At 39.0% G+C, this 18,003-nt stretch overlaps 1 long non-coding RNA gene across 1 annotated transcript in view; it reads right to left on the reverse strand.

Moving 5' to 3' along the window:
- Positions 1-17,713, reverse strand: part of LOC119727122 — a 30,576-nt gene extending 12,863 nt beyond the window's left edge. Inside the window, exons 1-2 of the long non-coding RNA XR_005270899.1 lie at positions 17,669-17,713; positions 14,472-14,988 (exon numbers count right to left, since the gene is read on the reverse strand). This is a non-coding gene — a long non-coding RNA (uncharacterized LOC119727122). The remainder of the gene's footprint in view (positions 1-14,471; positions 14,989-17,668) is intronic.
- Positions 17,714-18,003: the final 290 nt, after the last annotated feature.

An 18,003-nucleotide genomic window follows, 5' to 3' on the forward strand; every position in this document is an offset into this window, starting at 1 on the left:
TTTGCCACTTCTTCACTTATTTGAGGCAGCTGCCGATCCCGAAGGTCCCAGTGAAATGAACAAGGATATGGTTATGGACGTAATTTCTTCAGGCCTAATTTTGTTAGGTTCTGCCAACCAAGGCCTCGCAACAACCCGCCAACGTGCCTTTGATGACATCGTTGATAAGAAATTCGACGCCCTTAAGCGGAACCAACCTTCCATGGGGGATCTCTTCGGTTCTTCGCTGATGAAATTCCTCCAAAGAGAAGCGCTTCTCACCTTACCAAGCTGTGTATAGAGCGTCAAGAAACCGCCAATTTTCGACACCCTACAAGCCGACATACAAGGGGTTTGCTGGTCGACAATCTTACAAGTCGTCTTCAAACCGAGGAAGAGCGGGTAGGCAGCTTAATGCTTCAGACAACGCATCCTCAAAAAACTAACTGTGTTTAATTTTCCAGTCAGTTCCCCAGCCAGTTCCCCAGCATCTTCTGCAAATCTACTTCTCGCAGGTCGTCTGCAACACTTCCAGCACCATTGGTTACTTGTTACACATGACCCATGAATCATTGATTCCATTTCAGGCTACCGCTTGGAATTTTTGTCAGAGCCCTTTTAGAGTAAAGTCCCCATTACACAAGCCCAATCTCGTCATCAAGCGAGTATTTTTGATGTAGAGGTGCAGAAGATGCTGGAGAAAGGAGCGATAACTGTTGTACAGCCACTTAAAGGTCAGTTTCTGTCTTCACTTTTCATGGTACCCAAGAAAAACGGAGATCTCCATCCCGTCATCAACCTCAGACCGTTAAATCGGTTCATTCCATACCAACACTTCAAAATGGAGAACATTACAGCAGTCAAACATCTGTTAATTTCGGACGACTGGTTAACGACCATCAATCTCAAGGATGCCTATTTTACAGTGCCGATTCATCAGTCTCACAGAAAGTTCCTCCGCTTCTGTTGGAAAGACGTCATTTACCAGTTTTCATGCATGCCCTTTGGCCTGTGCAGTGCACCAAGAACATTTACCAAAATCCTGAAACCAGTTGCATCGTCACTCCGGGAAAAAGGGATTCGTTGCGTCTTTTATCTGGACCACATCTTAATCATGGGAACTTCAACCCGGGATTGTTTGAACAGTACCAATCTTGCCGTCAACTTGCTCGAGGACTTGGGATTTATCGTGAACAAGGAGAAATCCAATCTGATTCCAACACAGCAAGTCGAGTACTTGGGATTTGTTATAAATTCCAAGAACATGACTCTTTCCCTAAATCAGGGGAAGATAAACAACATCATCAGCCACTGCAGAGAGGTTTTGTCAGCACACACAACTTCAGTCCGCGATCTTGCCAGTTTGATCGGGAGGATGTCAGCGACCATACAAGCAGTATTCCCAGCCTGCCTGGGAAATCAACGAGTCGGGGGTCGCTGGACACCGCAGGAAAAGATAAATCACATCAATTATCTCGAACTGTTGGCAGCCTTTTATGCACTCAGAACGCTACTAAAGGACCGTCAAAATGTGCATGTTCGGCTACAGATGGACAACTCTACGGCGATTTCTTACATTCTGCTTGACCAAACTCCTCCATTGTCTTATATAATTCCAATTATATTGCAGGTAAGTACTTTACATGATTGGGGAATTATTCTATTGGCTGCCGCTAAAAACAAGTTCCGGTCTCTCACGGTTGATTTTATATCGATTTGTAATGATTACAAAATAGAAACACTAAATTGCTTGTAATTTGATACCTGATGACGTCATCATGACGTCAGGACAATATGCACTACTCGGGATCCGGGTCGATATGTGTTCGAAGTTACAAGTTTATATCTTGAACGCTTTAGGAGTAAAGCCGCGGAGAATTATTGTCTGGAAAAAAAAGGAAAAAAAAAAAAAAAAGAAAGAAAGAAAGACTAGAACTTAGCGTTTGTTGTTACAAATGCAGAGTGGTCAGGTAGACAACTATTTTATGAAACACTGTCCAGTTAAGTTATGAATATTTTTGTATGTAAGAACATGTACAAAGGATAACGAAATTTAAACTGTCTAATAAAATTAATAATTTTGTTTAAAAATATTTCTTTTAGGTAGTGATCAATGTCAGTATGTATTCATTTTTTTACACGTAGAAAAGGTGAATATGGGTAGTGAATACTGCCCTAACCGCCCTGAATCCTCCAAAATCCTTTTTGCAAATTGGAGGAATTTGCAGGATTGAGGTTACATGGCAAAAGTGGGTTGCTGATTTTGGAGTACGCACTGTGTCAAGGTCTTGGGCCGGACCTTGTGTTGTTTATGCTCAGCCGTGCATAAATTTAGTCCTTGATTATACTTGGCATCCTCCGCACTGCTCCAGGATGTCACTGCCTCTGCCTCAGCCTATTGACAGTCATAGCCGGAGGATTTTGCAGGATTCAGGCAGTGGGCACCCCTCCATGGACCATATTCAAGAAATAGCGGAGGAATTTGCAGGATTGAGGCTATATGCTACTTTTCCATGAGGCCAATTGGAGGATTTTACAGGATTGAGGCTACATCCTAGCAAAAAGGCCTAGGGAGTTAGGGTTATGAAGTTGAAATAACGTTTGAAAATATGGAATATAAGTGTGTGTTCACACTGTATGGGTAACTTGCTGTTTCATGACGTCACAACACAATAGCGATGCAACAGTGAACAATGCAATGGGTGTCATTATTTGGGTTACGAACAAAGTCACACTTGAGACAGGGGTGACAGGGATCAAATGATAGGAATACATTTTGAAAAAATTCTTGTTTTGAAATTGTGATCACAGTAACTTGAATTTTTGTGATTCTAGGTTTCGTGTTTATTTTTGGATGAATTGTCAGTTTCGGTTTGTATGTTGTTATAAGTTTGAGAAAGATATGGCCAAGATGAATATGTCTGGCCGAGCTAATTTTAATAAAATTTACAATTTTTGCAATGAAAGTGAATGTTTTGTTCAGATGCGCAAGGCAATCATGCGTTGAGCGGGTTGCACCAGAGTTGTAAAGGACGCGGACGGGGGGACGGCTACTGTACTATCGCCATCAGTGCAGCATTGTTGAAACGGTAGGGTGCCCTCTGTTTTATGTTACAGTCTGGTTCTGCAAGACATTATTTTTGCAAATGTATATCACGTGTAATGTTTAAGTATCCAGACCAGAAGTACCGCTAGTAGCTATGTAGTATGACTACGAGCGTGGTAAGTGTGAGCACGCGACATGAGTTAGGTCTACTTAAAATGTTATCTTTATTGGGAAAATGGGAAAACTATAATGTTAAGAATGTTCTGAAGTAATCTTAGGGGATTTATTTTGTAAGCTTTGATAACAAAGAAGTTAATTATGTATAAATAATTGAAATCTGCTTTGAGTTTTGCAGTTGGCGTCTATATCTAGTGATGATGCCGTACTAACTATTACTATACTATCATGACTATAGGCATATTACTAAAAAAGTACTATCGGTGATGGCGGTAGGGGGCCCGGGGGATGGTCTCAAACAATCTGACTTAGTCAAGTTACAAAAAATCCAAAATAGAGCATCTCGTGTAATCTTCTCCTACCCAAAACATGTTCCCACTTCTCCACTGTTCAAACAGCTGCACTGGCTTGCAATAGAGAAACGTATAATGTATAAAATGGCTTTGAACATGTATAAATGCATTATTTTCCCCATGTACATTTCCAATTCATTAGACACCAGGCCCACGAAAAGCAACCTACGTTCCCAGGGTAACTTGTACATTCCCCGAACCACCAGAAAAGCAGGTGACAGAGCATTTTCAATCGCTGGCCCTAGGATGTGGAATTCCATTCCACACTCTATCAAAAATTCTAGCTCCTTGGAAAAGTTTAAAGGGGCATTAAAGACACGCTTGTTTAATCTGTAACTACCTTATCAGGCCTGGCCCGCGTGTGCTCGTCTCAGAGAGCCCCTGCACTCCTCGGTCTCCCTTTGATTGTTTCCCTGCGATTCTATCGCTGGGCTCTCTTGTCTGAGCGCCGTGGCCTGGGCCTGGCAGTAGTTTCAGTTCCATTTGGTTTTCCATTATTTTATCCTTGTCATTGTTGTATTTTTGGGTCATTTTCTGAGCGCTTTGTAACCCTAGGAAAAGGCGCTTATTATTATTATTATTATTATTATTATTATAGGCTTATCATGGAGGTAGAGCTTATGCACTAATTTTTAAGTGTGATTTTATTAATATATTGCTGGTAAATGTGGAACCTCACATAAAAAAAGATGCAACTTATAGCTGGATTCCATTGGAAATATTGTGTTCAAACTTTATATGATGCCGCTCGGTATTAAGAAAGAAATCTTGGGTGGATGTGTTGCTATTGTGGCTACAGAGCATGTATACATGCATAGTGTTGGAAGCAAATTACTGTATGTATACACTCCTGTCATATACTTGTCTGATGTTGTTATAGTCCTAGTTCATGTAGTTTGTGCTCTGAATGTACAACAAAGTGTTATGTGCTGATTGTGACATGGATGTGTAGTGTGTGTACATTTATAATGTACTATGCACTGTGTGTGGTTTATGTATGTGTGTAAGCCCACATACATGTTGTCAACTGAGGTTTCCCCTCTTGTTCTCAACATTACAAAAATGTTACTGAATAGGACTGAAAATGAAGGACATGGATCTCTTAATTGAAAAAAAGGAAGAGATAGGCTGATTGTTTCAACAAAGCATGTGACAGCCATGTGAAGACTGTGCAATAGAACTATTGCATCATGTGGACCTGCATGAATTCCATATACATGTACAATATTGTATGCACATATAGTGCAACACATGCTGTGCCCAAATGGAAGTGTGGGCTGAAGAAGAGGTAGTTTTTAGAAAGACTAAAAAAATAATTTGAAATATGAAAGGTGTTATTAAAATATTTTATCTTTCCAAGTGATTAGTTCTATTAATAACATGGTGAAGTGATTCATTTGTTGATATTTTTGGTGGAGTGTATGAAAGGGTTGTATTTCTGGAAATGTCATGTAATGCAAGTTGTGCTTGTTATAAGAGGTCAGGAGTGGATCCAGGAATTTTGGCAGGGGGGGGGGTGTTTCATCAGCAAAAAAAATCTGAAATGTAGACATGTTTTTTTTCTCTGGACATTTGGCCCATGTAAAATAAAAAAGCAGGGGGGGGGTAGGGAGCTTGTACCATACTTTCAATGAGGGCGCTGTTCACATCCGATGATTATTACCACTTCATCACACAATAATGTACATATTCCGCCTAACCAAGCGCGCTCTCTACATATTTTGTTAAAAGGCGGACATTATAACTAATAAAGCTTTTTTTGGTGGGGGGGGGGGGTGTGTTCTCCTTTTTTCCATTAATTTGTACTAAAAAAACAAAATTGACAGAGCTGGTTTTTTTTTTTTTTACCTCAACCCCCCCCCCCCCCCCCCTCTGCACCTGGGGGTTGGGAATTGAGTTATATTAGTGTCTGTGTTGTAATAAATTGTATGTTTTTACCAACAGAAATGAAGGTCAACAAGAAGAAAACTACTTGCAGGGCTACTTTGTGGCATCAGAGACGAGACGGGAGGAAGGAGTATGTGTTACCCTTGTCTGTTACGTCTGTTATCCTTCACTCACATGTTACATCTCATGTCTTCCCTTCAGTGTTTACCCATGTCACCCCTACATGCAACATTCCATTTCCAGAAATGACTCCTTCGGGAGAAAATGCTCAGACTCCTTCGGGAGAAAATGCTCAGACTCCTTCGGGAGAAAATGCTCAGATAATGCCTCATAGTGGAGAAAATGCTCAGATGATGCCTCCTAGTGGAGAAAATGCTCAGATGATGCCTCCTAGTGGAGAAAATGCTCAGATAATGCCTCCTAGTGGAGAAAATGCTCAGATAATGCCTCCTAGTGGAGAAAATGCTGAGATGTTGCCTCCTAGTGGAGAAAATGATCAGATAATGCCTCCTAGTGGAGAAAATGATGAGATAATGCCTCCTAGTGGAGAAAATGCTCAGATGATGCCTCCTAGTGGAGAAAATGATCAGATAATGCCTCCTAGTGGAGAAAATGATGAGATAATGCCTCCTAGTGGAGCAAATGATCAGATAATGCCTCCTAGTGGAGAAAATGCTCAGATGATGCCTCCTAGTGGAGAAAATGCTGAGATGTTGCCTCCTAGTGGAGAAAATGATCAGATAATGCCTCCTAGTGGAGAAAATGATGAGATAATGCCTCCTAGTGGAGAAAATGCTCAGATGATGCCTCCTAGTGGAGAAAATGATCAGATAATGCCTCCTAGTGGAGAAAATGATGAGATAATGCCTCCTAGTGGAGAAAATGATGAGATAATGCCTCCTAGTGGAGAAAATGATGAGATAATGCCTCCTAGTGGAGCAAATGATCAGATAATGCCTCCTAGTGGAGAAAATGCTCAGATGATGCTTCCTAGTGGAGAAAATGCTCAGAAAATTCCTCGATCAAAGTTTCAAATGAAGTCAGAATCAAAAGTGAAGGACTTGATGAAGATAAGAGTGAAGACAAGTATCAAGAGACTAGTTCAGCTGAATGCAGTGAAAATGTTGAAGGTCAGGGGTCAGACATGCTGCAGCAGAAACAAAGTATTAGACTGTCTTGTAGAGTTCTGCATAGAGCCAAAAAAAGTTTCAAAACCAAACAGAAAGAAAATGCGTAGAAGTGCATGTAGAAAGGCTTATCACAGGTCAAGAAATGGTAAAGTTGTGGAAATCTCTATGAGTAAGGAAGAAAGAAGGAACTATGAGAAAGTACAGCAGAACATACAAACTCACACTAGAAGATGCTTGAGTTTTGTCATTAAGAATATGCAGAAGAGAGAGAGAAATGCAAACAAAAGCAAAACAGGAAATACCAGTGTAGAGCTTCATTTCTGAAAAGCAAATGTTCAGATGGAGTACCCCAGAATTGTACACAAAAGAGGTTGCACAAGAGAGACAGTATTGTGGAAAGACAAAGGTGACGATAATGGATCAGTCTGTAAGAGAAGTAAGAGGCATGTACTCAAGAGAAGTAAGAGGCATGTACTCACAGTGTTAACAGCAGTAATAGGAAGGATTCTAAGCAAAGTAATGGTGTCCATTTGTGTTGGCTTTGTGATGAAAGCAGTTCAGAGAAGGAAATGGGGTGTGATAAGTGCAAAGAATGGTTTCATGTAAGATGTATGAGGTTCTTGAACATGCGTGAGGATTTAGCAGATAAACATGTTTCCTGGATTTGTCGCAAATGTGGACATTCAAATTTTTGTAACAATCTGTTCAATGATTTTGGTATTCCAACAGATGTGAATATGTTTGATATGAAGAACCGCAGTGTGGACATAGAAAACTGTGATGAAGAAAATGAAGATGAATGCTTTCAAGCCAGAGAAACCAATATGAGGCAAGTGGCACAATTGTCAATGACTAAGAAGCATGAGTACATGTACGTCAAACAAACCGGAGGGTATTCTTTAAGAAAAAGGACTGTACAGAAATCTTCAGAAGCAAAAAATGAAGGTGTAACAGAGAAAGAAAAACATGAAGGAAAAGATGGGAAAATGAATGTAAAGAGATCAAAGACAGAGGGTCAAAGGAAGAATTTGAAGAGGAAACAAAAGTCATGTGTAGTTGAACCTTCAGAAAAGAAAATCAAGGCAGAAAATGAAAACTATGTAGAATTAGAACCTAAATGTGAACAAGTAATTGTAATCAAGGTCATCCCAAATTTCGCCATCGTGGGAAGCAATGTGTTCCAAATAGCTTATGCGCAATGATGTACAGTCAGATGAAGGAATTGAGGAGCTGGAGATGTAGTGATATGGATTTGATTTTGAATACTGGTGATGAGTTGTATGGTTATTTATCTCAGAGTTGTACAATGAACAACGATTATTTGTTGATAAATGAACTGCCTACAGAATTAGATGCATATAACAAACGTTTCACGTTGACATATCATGATCCAGTTATTGGTGCATTTAGAGATGATTTGAATTTGCCAGAGTTTAATATGATTCAGCTGAGTTGTGCTCTTGAACAGATATTGCAAAGGTACCAGGCATGTTTTGTATGTTTTCATGGAAATACCTTTGCCACAATTTATCAAAATCATAAGTACTTCATTTTTGATTCACATTCCAGAGATCGCAGTGGTTGCCAAGTGAGTGAAGGAACAAGCCTAATGAAATGCGCTCCAACATGGCAAGATGTACACAGGTATTGCACTAATTTGGGTAGATCAATGAATGTGTCTGATCATGAACAATTTGAAATTACAGGTGTGAGTTTGTTCATTGTACATGTAGATGATGAAAGTATCTGTGATGACAATGTGGTTGATGTCAACAAGAATGATTGGTCAGATTTCTGTGTTAATGTTGGAGAAAAAACAGTTACAAGTAAGAAAATATTGAACAAGGATTCATCAGCACATTATAAGGGAATCAGTGGAACATCCAAGTCAGGAAGTAATGAACAAGTTGAAAATGTCAATGAAGCTAATAATTGTACAGATCACTGTGATGTTGAAATGATTGAAGTGTCTACATCAAGTGATTTTAGATTTGCTCCATTATCATGTGAACATAAGGTTGGATTGTGTAAAATGCTTGGAGTTGTCAAAGACTAATTCAAAGTTTGATGGGAAGTATGTACAGTGGGACAACATTGGGCAACCAGATCATTTGAAGAGAATCCAAGGTGATGGGAATTGCTTTTTCAGAGCTGTATCATTTGCTATTTCTGGTACTGAACGTAATCATATGAGATTGAGATTGGCCACTGTGAATCACTTGTTGAAAAATGCTGATCAGTACAAGTCATTCTTACGTCAGGGATTCTGTAGTGTTGAGGACTATGTTTCAAAGAGAAGAGTCATGTGTTCTGGTATTTGGGCAACAGAATTGGAAATAATATGCTTAGCACATATATGCTCCAGACTGACATATATACTTATAGTGGAAGATGGTTGATATTCTCTGGACAACATGGAGGACTGGGTGTTGTGACATCAGATGCTGGAATATACTGGTCAAATGCATTATGATGTAGTGTTATCAGTTCATGAGTCAGAACTAAACACATGTAACACTAATGAAGAAAAATGTGATGATGTCTGTGACTGGAAAGGTGAGGTAGATATAACATGTGAATTGGCTGATGCAGTGTTAAATATGAATGAAGAAAAACAGTCTGTGAATCAACACAAAGCAAGAGATGGAGGAAAGGTGAAAAAAAAGAAGAGTCGTCCAAATTTGCGCTTGAAGAGAAAACTTGAAAGAGAAAAAAAGAGGGAACATATAATAATCAAGATAATAAAAGTTCAGATATAAAGAAAGATGTGGGAGAAGATGAAAATCAGCCAAAGAGAAGCAATAAAAGATTATATGACAAATTGAAATATCATGCAGATACCGATGTGAAGAGAAACAAAGTGATGAAAAATAGGTACTTTACAGATAGTGATTACCAAAGCGAACTTCTTAATAAAATGAAAATGAAATACGACAAAGACATCGCATTTAGGAAGAAAGTAATGCAAGAAAATAAAACAGCAAGGAAACTTAAGTATCATAGAGATGCAGATTTTAGACGAAAAGATAGTGAAGCAATTAGAACAATAAATAAAGCAAAATACAATGCAGATCAAAGCTACAGACACAATAAAAGGATTGCAAATAAAATGAAATATCCACATTATAAAAGTCAAATTGTTGCAAGCAATAGGAACAAAGCATTAAAGTCCAAGATCAGGAGAAGATGCATTCAAAATGTAATCAATGATTTTAAGATTACAACAAAAGGTGGTCCTGACTGTGTTTGCGCCGTTTGCTTAAAATTACTGTTTCGAAATCAAGTCATTAAATGTAATAAAGGCAAGTACAAAGAAGATCAGTTTATTTGTGAGCAGTATTTTCATAAATGTAATGCTAAGTGTGGGTTTCACTGTGAAGTTGCTAGATCAAACCGAGGGATATTGTGGATTTGTTACACATGTCATAGGAAATTAATTGGTAACAGAATACCAGCAGAAGCATGCCTTAATAATTTAACTTTGTGTAACATTCCAGAAGAATTGCAAAGACTGAATACCCTGGAACAGCATTTGATTGCAAGAAATATAGCATTCATGAAAATCGTACATCGTCCAAAAGGTGGGCAGAAAGGAATTTATGGACCTTGTGTTTGTGTACCATCAAATACCACAGAGACAATAAAGAGCTTACCGAGACCTGCAAATGAAAATGAGATGATACGAATAAAATTAAAACGAAAGCTGTCTTACAAGGGTTACTACGAGTATCAGTTTGTGAACAAGAAGAATGTGGAGGAAGCTTTGTGTTATCTTTAAGCTAATAATAAGTGGTATCATGATATTGAAATACAGTATGATTGGGAAAATCCTGATCCTGAATGTTCAAGTGATGAGGAAGCTGTAATTAAAGATGGAAAAGAAAAGCAAGCACAACCTGTAGAAGATGAAAATGATGATAGTGATGATGACGATGATGATGATGGGAGTGATGAAGATGATGATCAACGATTGCGAGGAATACAACTCGATACTTGTCTTGAACCTGCAAATGTTGCGCAAGAAATACTTGATCAGTACTTCGATGATATATTTTGCATAGCTCCATGTGATGGCAATAATCCAGTAAGAATCTTGATGGAAGAAGGAAATGAGGCCAAATGTTTCCCATCAATATTTCCAAATGGTGCTCCAATATTTAGTGACAAACGAGAAATACGGCTTACACTATGCAAATACTTGCACAATCGATTAATGCATGTTGATAATAGATTTGCTCAAAACACAGATTTTATATTTTATGCTCAATATCTGTCTGAGATTCAACAAGTTTTGTCAAGTGTTTCTATTGCATTACGTCAAGGCTCTGTCAAGACACATGAAGGACGTAACATCACTGCCTCAATGCTTAATGACAAAAACAAGTTGAGAGATATGTTCAAGTCTGACAAAGGATACAAGTTTCTGAAGCCTATAAGAGGAACACCACCATACTGGCAATGTGCTCACAGAGATGTATTAGCAATGATTACACAACTTGGACTGCCAACCTGGTTTTGTTCATTCTCTGCTGCTGATATGAGATGGCCTGAAGTAATTGGTACAATATTGAAACAACAGGGTGACTCAAGAACACTTGATGAATTGGATTGGAATGACAAATGTCTGTTATTGAGAAGCAATCCTGTAACTGCAGCAAGAATGTTTGATAGAAGGTTTCATATCTTTCTGAAGGAAGTCATTATGTCAGCCAATTGGAAAGGTGAAGGATTATTTCTACAGAGTAGAGTTTCAACAGAGAGGTTCACCTCATACACATTGTTTGTTCTGGATTGAAAATGCTCCGAAACTGGGTTTTGATTGTGATAAAGATGTAATTGAATTTATCAACAAGTATGTACATGTAAGCTGCAATTTTCCATCACAGCATGAGGATGAGCAACTGAATGAAATCATAACGAAAGTTCAACTACATAGTAGAAAACATTCAAAAAGTTGCAAAAAGAAAGGTACAGAATGCAGGTTTAATTTCCCTCGGCCACCATCTGAAACAACATTTATAATGAAACGAGAGCAACTGAGTGATAATAAAGACAGTAGTAAACATTTTAGTGGCAATGATGACAACTATGATGTCATTGAAGAAACGAACAGTGACGTAATGAGTGAATTTTCAGATACTGAGGAAGTCATTGATGAAATGAATGATAAAAAGGCTGCAGAAGAATTGTTGAAAAGAGTTTGGAAGGAAGTACAAAATGAGGAAAAGCTATATGCATCTGCAAAGGAATTGTTTGATTATCTGGGAATAACTCAAGATGAACTTGAAAAAGCAAATAAATTCTAACTAATAAACTTAGCATTGTATTGAAACGCAATCCACAAGATGTTTGGGTAAATCAGTATAATCCTCACTTGCTACGAGCATGGAATGCAAATCTAGATATTCAATATATTACAGATATTTAAGGATGTGTAGCATATGTTGCATCTTACATGTCAAAAGCAGAGCGTGAGATGGGACAGTTGTTGAGTCATGCCTATAGTGAAGCACGGAATGGAAATCTTGATGCTAAGGAAAGCATGAAACAGATTGGATATGCATATTTGCAAAATCGTGAAGTGTCGGCTCAGGAGGCAGTGTATCGTGTCTGTAATTTAAGGTTGAAAGAATGCTCAAGGAAAGTAGAATTCATTCCTGTTGGAGAAAACCCTGTTAGGATGAGTTTACTATTGAAATTGATCCAGGATAAATCAGATGAAAATGATGAAAATATGTATTTGGATGCATAGTAAGATTGATAGATACAAAGCACGACCAAAGACACATGAATTTGATGAAATGTGTTTAGCTTCATTTGTCTCGGAATACAGAATTTTGTCAAGCACTGAAGCATTGAAAGTATGTAGAAAGGAAGCCCACAGTGTAATTGTTCATAAGTTACAAAATGGTTTAAAATATGTACAGAAGCGTAATCGAAGTCAGTGTGCTGTCATTAAATATCCTACATTTTCCATTTCAAAGTGCCCAGAGAAATATTATCACAGTATTCTGCAACTTTTTCTGCCTTATCGTGTTGACACTCAATTGAAACCTCCTCACTTCAAAACCTATGAGGAATTCTACAAGACTGGAAGTGTTAAACTCCATGAATATGACTGTAATGTACAACGTGTAAACCTTGTTGTACAATGTAGATACTAATCATCAGAAATTTGAAGCTGGTATAGAATCTATGGAAGATGTTGAGCAATATTTGCAGCAGTTTGGCTTTTCAAGAAGATGCATGGGCTTTAATTTGTCCAGAGACTGAATCACAAAGAATTGAGTGTGAAAATGAAAAGGATCCAGTTGTTGAAGAGAGTGAAGATGAAGGTGCTATTCCAGATTTGAAAGATAATCAAAAGGACAGTACAGGGAATTGCATTGAATACCGGTCGCATAGAATGCCCAGAGATGAAGTTAGGTCTTTCTATAAGATCAGAAAGTGGTGTTTGGATAAAGTCAATGGAAAAACTCCTGAACCTTTTCATGCGTTCATAACTGGAGGAGCTGGAACAGGCAAGAGTCATTTGATCAAGTGTATTTACAATGAAGCTGTACGTATACTAGGAAGATTAACAATTACTCCAGACGATGTGACTGTTCTGCTCACTGCTCCGACTGGTGTTGCTGCATTTAATATCAATGGACTTACTTTGCACAGTGCTTTGTCAATACCAACTGATGTGTCATTGCCTTATCAAATTACAGAGGTCTCCCTGCGGGTGGTAAACCCAATAAAACAATTTGCATGAATAAGGATATTGATCATATACCTTATTCATAAACAAACTGCTTTAAAAACTATTCAATGCAAGTCTACTTAAACATAAACTAAAGACTAGACTTCCTCATGTTTGAAATAAATAAACCCTAATGCAGGTGAAACATTCATATGACTTCCAAGTATAATCTAAACTTATTCATGTTTTATCACGTCGCCGCCAAGTGCCAGTTTGATTCTTGAATCATAATTCACGTGCACGCACTGAATGTTTAAAAAAATACACAGCGATCGAACAGATTTTAAACTTGGCCTACCCGAAAAAGAAATCAATTTCTTGCTTTTGCTGGCTGATTTACATGTACCTGGTTCGGTTTGGGCCACCCACTTTAATTGTTGACTTTTCAGATTTTTGAATCGGTTTCAGAACGTAGTATCAAACTTTACTATTAAAAAATGTTTGACATAACACAGCACCACGTGCATGCACGTTGTGACTATCGTACATGTACATGTACACGAACATCAAAATGTATTCTGTGTATCGTGCGTGCACTGAGAAAAAGAAAGTCTGTTGACTGCACGTAAAATCTGCCGTACGTACTCCTACTGGTATACATGTGTACGAATACAGACATTTGTTTTTGTGGCAGGGGTGCCGCTGCTTGAAGTATCGGCACACTCCGGGAATGGACTGGTTCTAGTTTGTGATACCATGTACATAATGTACATCGTACAGTGGGAATCGCGAAACCAGATTCAGTTCGTGCATGCAGTACATGTATATCATTTGCTTGGCTGCTTGCAATTTACGTTGTTTCAGCCAATTTTATCCGGCAGAAATCTACACTCACAGCCGCTTTGAACTAGGATTTTTCCAGGCGTGTCAAGTTGGTCAAAACCCGTATTTTATGGGGGAAAAACGTACAGTCGTATTTTCAACAAATTCCCGTACGAAATACGGCAGAATCGTACTAGTTGGCAGGTCTGGGTCTTGCTCCTGCTTTTTAGTGCAGATGTCTTACCACTCGACCACCGAGCTTGTGGGATCGGTTGGCTTGCTTTTGATGTTTGGCAAATATACATTCCAGTCAAAACATGCAAATATCTGCAAATTTGTGTACTTTACATAAGGCACCCAAATCAGAATTTCTATTTTAGTGGTTTTCTTACCTCTGAGTTTTCATCTCCAAGTTTTCGTCTTTTTACAATGCATGCTCCGTCTGGTCCATCGATCTGCATATACACGTATCATACATGTAGTTAAGTCTTTGCCTCATTTGACATGTACACGACATGTGTGGTTGTGGATGGAGCCAAAAACACTGAAGGAAATGGTCAAGTCCTTGAAGCTTACAGATGTCACAAGCGTTGTCACTAACATAACAATCCATGGTAGCGTATTCTTGAGCAAGTTAGTGTTTTGCTGGACTCCTGTCAGGTGAAGAGCCTTGTCATACGTTCAGGAAAACTTTATGCAGCAAAATTGTTTGAACACACTGGCGTTGCATGCAGGGGTGAACATGACCACTTGTTGATGAATCACTGGTGGGAAGTATCTCATGAGGTCTTGGACTATGCATGCTCACACACAAAGGCTTGTTGGCTCCATGACTTGCTGAAGATGTGAGGATGTACGACATTGTATTCACCTTCCTTTTTTTTTTAGTATGAAGAACAGGCTGGTATTCTGAAAGAGACATGGAAAAAATACTTCATTAAATTTCATGTTTCACAATAGGCAGTGCAAAGATGAAAATACGGTCGGGCATTTGGCATCTGATAACCTTTTACCATACTTTATTAGTACAAATCAAAACGGAGGTAAGGCCAAAAAAAAAAATAGTTCTGCTTCCGATTACATGGCATTCGAAAATAGGGTAGGTAGGTAGGGAAATTATTTTTTTTTGCCAATTTTTTTTGTGTACAATCATATGGAGGCGTCTGCGTGTAGTCAAGGGCAAATGGTAGAAATTGATGGTTTTGGGCAATTTTTCCTCATTTTTCCAATAAAAAAATTAGGGTAGGGGCTGTCAGAATAGGGAAGGTAGGGAAACCGGAAGCAGAACTATTATTTTTTTTGGCCTAATCAATCAGTGAAATTTGTTATGTAATGGCATTCTCAGCGCATGTGATACATGTACATGTACCTCATAATCGACTGTGAAGGTAAAATCTTGGGCAAATGGGTGTAATTATTTGCTGTCTGGGCAATATGTGAACATCGGACATAGATCACTGTTTTGGAACAAAATTACCCAAAATGATCAAAGAAAGGGGAGAGGGGTGGGGATACTGATACCCTCCACATAAAAGAGGCAATCTTGGACTCTTTAATCTGAGTTAAAAAAGGGCAAAGTTGACCACAGTATAATCACAGACTGGAACTCAAGGAAGTTTTCCACAAGCATGACTAGCACATGACTAGTAAAATAATGAAATATGTCCATTGTGGAAGACAAATCTCCTGAACAGAACCGAACTAAACTAAGCACAACTGAAATCTCCCCAATGTCACTTTCACATGGCTGAGTATTTTATATTCCAATTTTGCCAGAATAAAATTGTGCCTATATTTCATAATTACAGCTTGGCACTCATCTTCCAAATAGTACCAGTCGTGATGACTGTGTATTGTTTCTTTTTTCAAAATTCAAAACAAATAAGGTGACATTGAATAATGACAGAAGATGAAAGTATAGTGAGCACACGAAAAAAAAAATCATTTGATCAGCTGTCACACAATCAACATAGGAAAAAATTGTCAACACCAAAAAAGTACAGCATTAGCTCCACTACAATGTAGCAGATATATATAGCAACATGAGAACAATGAAAGCCAGTGATTGGTTGTGAGTTGTCCTTCATTTGCATATGCAAATCTGTACTTCAAGGTTACCTTATATGGTAATGAAATACAATGTTCTACAATGTTCTAAGCCGACTGAATTCTCTCCTACTTATTATACTGGCCGAGTGTACATGTACATGTAAGTGTATCAAGTTACGTTTTAGGTCAGACTTCATGCAAGATGTTGCTGGAAAATAAGGGGGGGGGGTTGGCTAGGTCCAGGTTGTTTTTGTTTATTTTACTATTAGGCATTTTGTCATAGACGTAATCCCACAAAGAACAAAAAAGGATCATTTGGTTAGAACATAGGGAGTAGGGTCTTGCTCCAAGTGTGTCCGCATGCCCCCCCCCCCCCCATAAAAAAAAAATGGTCCGCATTTTTTAAGCACAGTTTTTGTCGCCGGGGCTAATCTATTATAGGTCCATGATGTTTCTCCATAAACAACAAAATGTTCAGAATTGAAAAAAATAAATATTCAAAAGCTGTTTCCAACACTTTGCAAAATATTAACTGTCAATCGATAATCTCCCATTTCAACTTTGACTGAATGTAATAACAATAACAAAAATTTGGGAGGCTAGTCATCATTACTCGCAGCTGAGAAGCTGAATTGCGAAGGACGCGGCAACAATGTGGTCGAGCCGCTGGCGGTGCCTCTGGCGGCCAGCCACATCGACCCATGATGACCACAGAGCACAGCCTGAGATCAAAATTGACTGATTTTTCTGGCAGGAGGAAAATAGGAGGGCCCGGAAAAAAAACCTCCTGCTCCTAGCACAGCTCACAGGAGAGAACCAACACACAAGTCTACTCAGTCACATATGGCATGTTTGGTCAGCGGACGGTTTTAGAACCAGGGCCACATGATGAGAGGCGAGCGCTTTACGCACCATTAATTTAAGCCACCCATGCCACCCACTATATGCCCACTGCAAGGCCAAGGGTGACCATGAATTTATGGGCATGGAACAAAAATCTATCACCGAATCTTCACTCTGTGCAATTTTTCGTGCAAACGAAAGACGCCCCCAAAAGTTTGCACAAGACACCCCTAAAACACTTCGCAGCTGTCCAATCGAGTCTCGACTTCAGAACACCACAAACATGACAAAATTCTACAAATCTCCTATTATTTGACCATCCATGCTCATGTTGAAACTAAACTTAGGGCCTACAGCATGTCCAGGAACGCCCCTTATAAATTTCCTGTGTTTCATAACCAAAAACGTGCGTATCAAAACGTAAAGTAATCCTTACTGTTCCCCCCCCCCCGCCTTCCTGCCCACTCCGCCCCCCCCCCCCCCCCCAAAAAATGCACGTCGCGTTTTCCACCTCTGACTCAGCGACGTGCGTTTATCATTTCACACTCACTATTTGCCTTCCAAACGGAGGACTTACAGTCGGAATTTCATCTTAAATTGTCTCAAAGGCTTCTTGGTATATTTAGAAACCATATAATACAAGAAAATTGTCTAAACTCTCGCAAAAAATACGATAAAAATCATTGATAAAACTCACCTCTCACGCCGCGAAAGCCGCACGTGCACGGTAGCCATGTTTGATATGATGTTGTCGAAATTGTAATGGCCAATCACAAGGCGCCCTTGCAACATGCATTATGCATGATGTAGGGAGTCTTGTGATTGGTCATTAGTTACCGTGGACGGCCGCTGAGCGCAGGGTTATTTTGCACTAATTTTTCATCAAACTAGTAAAAATGGCTGATTTTCAAATAAGCATTGAAGCCAACGGCCCAATTAGCATTGCTCTCTTCTCTGTTAAATTATTAAAAAAAAAAAAGATTCCCGATGTCACACGTTGGCAAGCAGAGCCTTTGGCTTGAACTCAAGTCG

This window comes from Patiria miniata, unplaced genomic scaffold, assembly GCF_015706575.1.
Source record: "Patiria miniata isolate m_02_andy unplaced genomic scaffold, ASM1570657v1 HiC_scaffold_20, whole genome shotgun sequence".
In the NCBI taxonomy this organism is placed as follows: Eukaryota; Metazoa; Echinodermata; class Asteroidea; order Valvatida; family Asterinidae; genus Patiria; species Patiria miniata.